A 6,000-nucleotide genomic window follows, 5' to 3' on the forward strand; every position below is an offset into this window, starting at 1 on the left:
ACATGGTCTGTATCCAGAATGATACAACTATCAAAATTTTCTGCCACAGGAACCTGAAAATATTGTGCCATAACTTTTACCCTAGAACACTCTAAGAATATTTCCTCAGTTACCCTTTTACAGCTAAAACAGAAAAATTGCTGGCACCTTGTTAGTATTTTGTCGGATGGGTGGTGGTGGGGGGTATGGGTCTGGAGACACTGAATTCAAAATTTCTCCAAAATAGAGAAGATACATTGCCTAGATGATGAATCCAGTGTCAGTTGCCTTTGGCTCAGCCTAGTTTTCTAGCATGGATGGAATCTACGAGAGGCAGCTTCTTTATTGAGTTGATGAGACAAATAGAGTAACTTTTCCCAAAAAAATGATAATTTAAAATATTTTAATTGGCGGGATGTAACTCAGTGATAGAGAGCATGCCAAGCAGGTGTGAGGTCTTGTGTTCAATCCCCAGAACCACAAAAATAAATAAGTAAATAATAAGTAAGTAAATAATACATCATAATATATTTTTAAACATAGCATTATTATGGTATAAACTGAAAATTTCATATGGATTTTAATATTTAAAATGTAGACTTCAAATAAATTATTTCATCACCTACTTGGCTATAACCCCATTCTCTTAAGAGTATGCATCTATTCTCCTATGTGCTCAAGGGTAATTTGGTGGAAAATATTGAAAAGTCCTGATTGAATTGGTTTTCTCTTTTTAAAGAATGCTTAGGAAGGTATCAATTATTAAAAACTTCTGTAAACCAGACCTAGAGGCAGAAATTTTTCCCAGTTATTGAAAATCAGATTGATAGACTGTTTTTACACAACAGGCAGTAGTATTTTAAATAAGATAAGAAAGCATTGCTTAATGCAGAACCTCAGTGAAATGGAGAAAATTTATTTGATTTGGTATAAGGAAGCATGGGCTGTAAGGTGTTGTGGCACATGCCTATAATCCCTGTGGCTCAGGAGACTGAGGCAGGAAAATTACAAGTTCAAAGCCAGTCTTAGCAATTTAGCGAGGCTCTAAACCACTTATCGAGACCCTGTGGCTCAGGGGTTAAGTGCCCTTGAGTTCAATCTCTGGTACCAAAAAAGAAAGAAAGAGAGAAAGCATAGGCTTACCACTCATCTCTACTTGAATTGGAATTTATTATTAGCATATGCATTGATGATAATGTCCCAATCTTTTCAAAAACTATGTAAAATTCACCATATAATTTTGTGAACAGTCTTAATTTTCTATGACAACAATAATTACCTCTGAGGTAGAAGGGAAACTTTGATTTCATCTCTCCCAATAATCACAAATGGTAAAATCTGTTTTAATGAGGTATTATTATATAGTATATTGCACATAAAGGGTTTTTTGGGAGCTTTGTATGGGTACCCAGAAAAATATATCCTCAGGTCAAACTGAGACACTGAGGTTGTCATTCATACACCTCAGGCTCCAGAACACAGGGATTGTGGCTTTTGAAAAGATCTCAAAAATTCTCTTTACTTCTGTCCCTGAGAAACGATTTCTAAAACCAGCATCACTGACAGTCCATTGTGCACTAACGGGAAGCAATTTGGCACAAGTTAGAATGTCTTCAGTTCTGTGAACAGTCTATGAAAGGAAGAGCTCCAGGAATTCTCCCTTCTCTGATGCATGAGCATTTTTTTCTGTGAGACACTCCTATTAGTATATTGTCTATTAGACAATCACATGGTATTGTTTCTCCTACTTAAATAAGAAAAGTAGGAAAAGGAAAGTAGAAAAAAGGAAAACATGTGCTCTCTTGCACCCCTAACTACTGCTCTACTTCTGCTCTCTCTGCAGAAAAACTTCTCAAAAAACCTTCTGTCCCTGCTGCAATCCCTTCCTCCTAGCCTCTCCTAAGCCCACTCACTCAGACTTCCACACCCACCTTTCTACATAAAGTGCCTCTGTTAGGGTTACTGAAGTTTTCCTCATTGCAAATTTTAAGGCACAGCTGCTTCTTCTTTTCCACTTGACCCATTAGCAGAGTCCTCTGGCTTAATCACAGGAATACTCCAGAGTTCCGGCCCAGGCTCAGATTTTCTCTTAGACTCTGTCTACATTTTCTCCCTTAGAAATCTCAACCGGGTCTTGTGTCTTTCTTTGTCATGTATGTGAATCCCAAACTTATATCTTCAGTCCAGATTTGTCTACACTCGTGTATTCAACTGCCTACTCAATGTCTCTACGGGATGTCTAACAGGCATGTCCCAAAGTGAACTTCTGATCTTCCCCCAAAAACCCATCTCTCCCTGAGCCTTCCTCTGTGTAGTTAAGGTAATTCCATTCTTCCCACGGCACAGGCTAACAACCTTAGAACCTTCATCGCTACCAACTTGGTCCGAGTCATAGTCCTTCCTTACCTGAGTTACTGAAAAAGCTTCCTAGGTCACTGCTTCTGCCCTTGTCCCCTGTTAGTCTACTCTCCACACAGTAGCTAGGATGATCGTGTTAAATCAAAAGTCAGGTCATGTCACTCCTCTAACTCCAAAATTGCTCAGGGGAAGTCAATGTTCCTACAGGAGTACTACTCAACTGGGCCCAATACCACACTGGCTTCTCATCTCTCATTTCCCCTTCCTCGCTTCACTCCAGCCACCCTGGCCACCTCACTGGGCCCAAAAAACCCCAGACATTTCCCCCATAGGTCATTTGTTCTTGCTTTTCCCCTTCTGGACAACTTGTCCCAGTATCCCTTTGGATGTTCCCTGTATTCAATTATTTGCTTGAATGTGAGTACTTCCCTAAACATATTATAGCAGTCCCCCCTTATTCTTGGGAAAAAACATTCCAACACCCAGTAAGTGCCTGAAAAATTGGATAGCACCAAATTCTATATATACTATGTTTTATTACTATTTTGATCTTAACAACCTCAGCATAGGTTTGTTTTCTTTCCTTTTCAAGAGGAGAACTCTCATCTTTTCACTTAAAGGTAGCACTTCACAGCTTCTGTTTGGCATATCCAAATTACCAACATCGTTACTTTTGCACTCTGGGATCATTTTTAAGTAAAATAGGATTACTTGAATACAAGCACTGTGATAACATGACAGTTCATCTGATAACTAAGATGGCCATTGAGTGGCTAGTAGACAGGTAGTGTATACAGCATGGCTACTCTGGACAAAGGAATGATTCATGTCCCAGGTAGGATGCAGAAAAATGGCATGAGATTTCATCATGTTGCTCAGAATGGTGTAAATTTTAAACTTATGATTTTTGTATTTATAGAATTTTCCATTTAATATTTGCAGACAACTGTTGACATCAGGTGACTGTAACTACCGAAAGTGAAATGCAAATAAGGGGGAATACTGTATTTAAAATTGCAACTTTTACCCACATCCTATCACCACTAGAAACACTGTCCTAACAGGAAATGACTGAGGCTAATTTATTTTGAGTTTTCACTTGCATGAGTGGGGATTTCAAAAGGGCTCTTACAAGACAGAAAATTTTTTTGTACACATGACCAAAGGTCAGTAAGACTCTGAAGTTTCTCCTATATCTGAATACATGTTATTCTCTCTGAGCCCATACATACAATTTTAAGTTCCATTTTCAGTTACAAATGAATGAAATTTCTTTTCTCTTGATGAAGACCTCTAGTCTCCACATAGTTTTATCTACTCCCCAGACTCATCCACCCAAAGTATACCAGCATCAATAATATCTATCAAGGTCTTTGTTTCTCTTGAAGATTTGTTCAGATGGGCCATCTTCAGATGCTCACTTTTCAGTTAGGAAAGGTACTCAAAGACCGGTACTTCAGGAACAAAAGGTTGAGTCATTACCACAGGGTGTACCAAAATGGCATAACACAGAGCAAGCAGGAGATGGCAAAGGATGCCTAATCTGTGTTACCATAGAAAATATATCATCTTGGGCTTATAGTTCAGGAGCTTGACCTTCTTATGGTGGATGAGAACTGTGAGTGAAAAAGCCACAGCTTCTGCATAGAAGTCCATATTTCCCCAGGGGGCCAAAGAAGGAAAGGGGATTAGTAATGTTGAATAAAATATTGAAAGAAAAAGTCAAAGACTGATTGATGTAATGCTTAAGAAGAGGCAGAATTCTAACTAAAAATTGCAAAAAAAAAGTTGGCACTTCTTCCTCTCTAGAAATGCCAATCTCCCAGTTGTAACCACCTGAGTGACAGAAACTTCTACTCAGACCTCTAACTTCTCTTACTAATTGGGTAATAAATCTTTATACTGGTCGCAACAGGAAGAAGGAAGGAAACACACAAAGCTGGACATTGCATTCCCTTTCGAACACATTCCTGATTATTCTGAACTTTCCCTTACCCTTAGGAATGAGTGGGTTCTTTTTGTTCCTCAGGGACTAAGTCATATTTCTATGTGTCTCTGTCACCAACACTCCAAGACACATATGCTTGCCACACAAGCATTCACATGCCCCACAGGTGTTCACAAGACATACACAAGCACCGTTCAAGAAGCACCCATGGCAGACTTGGGGAAGTCCGTGAGGCCACAGGCAACAAGGGAGATTAGGAGAAAGGAAAGAGGGGAATTATTTGTCTACCTGCCACCAGCTCACTAGGAGAAACCATCTGCATCTCTATGTCTCCTTTGCAAATTGACATTTGAATTCTGTTATCATTCTTATTATCAATCTTATAGTCTTTCATGTCTTAAATTCACTCAAATAACCAGCTTCATCCCCATTCACACTCCTCCAAATATCGTTAACTATATTTTGTAAAAAGGAAATGGGCATTATCTAATAGACTCAAGGACTTAAAAAGGTTTCTAAGAGCTCCATCTGAAAAAAAAAATAGTGACAAAGTACTAAGAAATCACTTTGTGTTTATGTTTTAAGACTACTTTCTATTAAATGTAATTTTGAAATTTTTTTCTAGGAAAAAAAAGTAAATGAATGATTAAATTCTTTAAAAAACGAAATAGAAATCTGTCAGAGCTAAGGAAACTCATGCACCTGTGAAAAAATAGTTGCAAATAAATACAAGTATTTGATGCAGATTAGAAACTCAAACTCTAGTTTCAAAGGGAAAAAATGCTAAAAGTAAAGATGGAGGATGAGCTTTCTTATTAGGAAGTTTGTATTTGTCATGGTTCTCCAGAGAAACAAATCAGAGAGACTTTAAGGAACTGGCTCATGCAGTTTTGGGGGTTGCCAAATCTAAAATCTGTAGGACAGGCTGGCAGGCTGGAAATTCAGGTAAGAGCTGACCTTGCAGTCTTGAGTCCAAAATCCTCAGGGCGGGCAGCAGACTGCAAACGCAGGCAAGTTTCTGTGGTGCAGTCTTGAAGAGAAATTTCTTCTTCAGGAAACTTTCAATCTTTGCTCTCAAGGCCTTCAACTGATTGGATGAGGCTGACCAACAGTGTAGCGGGTAAGCTCCACTCAAAGTTTATTGATTTAAATATTAATCACACACACACACACACACATACACACACACACACACACACAACCTCAGCCATATCTAGACCAGTGTTTGACCAAACAACTGCAATAGCCTAGCCAAGTTGATACAAAAAATTAACCATCATAAAGGTAGTCAAGAAGGAGTGTTCCTGGGGCTGGGGTTGTGGCTCAGTGATAAGAGTGCTCGCCTAGCATGTGAGGCACTGGGTTCGATTCTCAGCACTACATATAAACAAATAAATAAAGGTTCATCAATAACTAATAAAAATTTTTAAAAAAGGAGGATTCCTGTACGTCTTTGTTGTCTGAGGAAGGAAAACAATTCTGAGACTTAGGGAGACAATCAAGTGCCCTGGGAAAGGTCATCTAAAGCTTATTCAAGATGAGCAGATACCAGCCTAATGTTGTTAAAGCCTCAGTGGAAGAGATTCGGTTTTGATTCTTGACGACACTGCTGAAGTTCCCAGAACTGTGATGAGGGCCCTCAGAAGACCAAGTACAAGAAGAGTCCTGGGTGGATTTGAAAAGTTCATTCCTCTTAAGGTCTGGATAAAATAAAG

This window comes from Spermophilus citellus, assembly GCF_964194105.1.
Source record: "Spermophilus citellus genome assembly, chromosome: 4".
Lineage (NCBI taxonomy): Eukaryota > Metazoa > Chordata > Mammalia > Rodentia > Sciuridae > Spermophilus > Spermophilus citellus.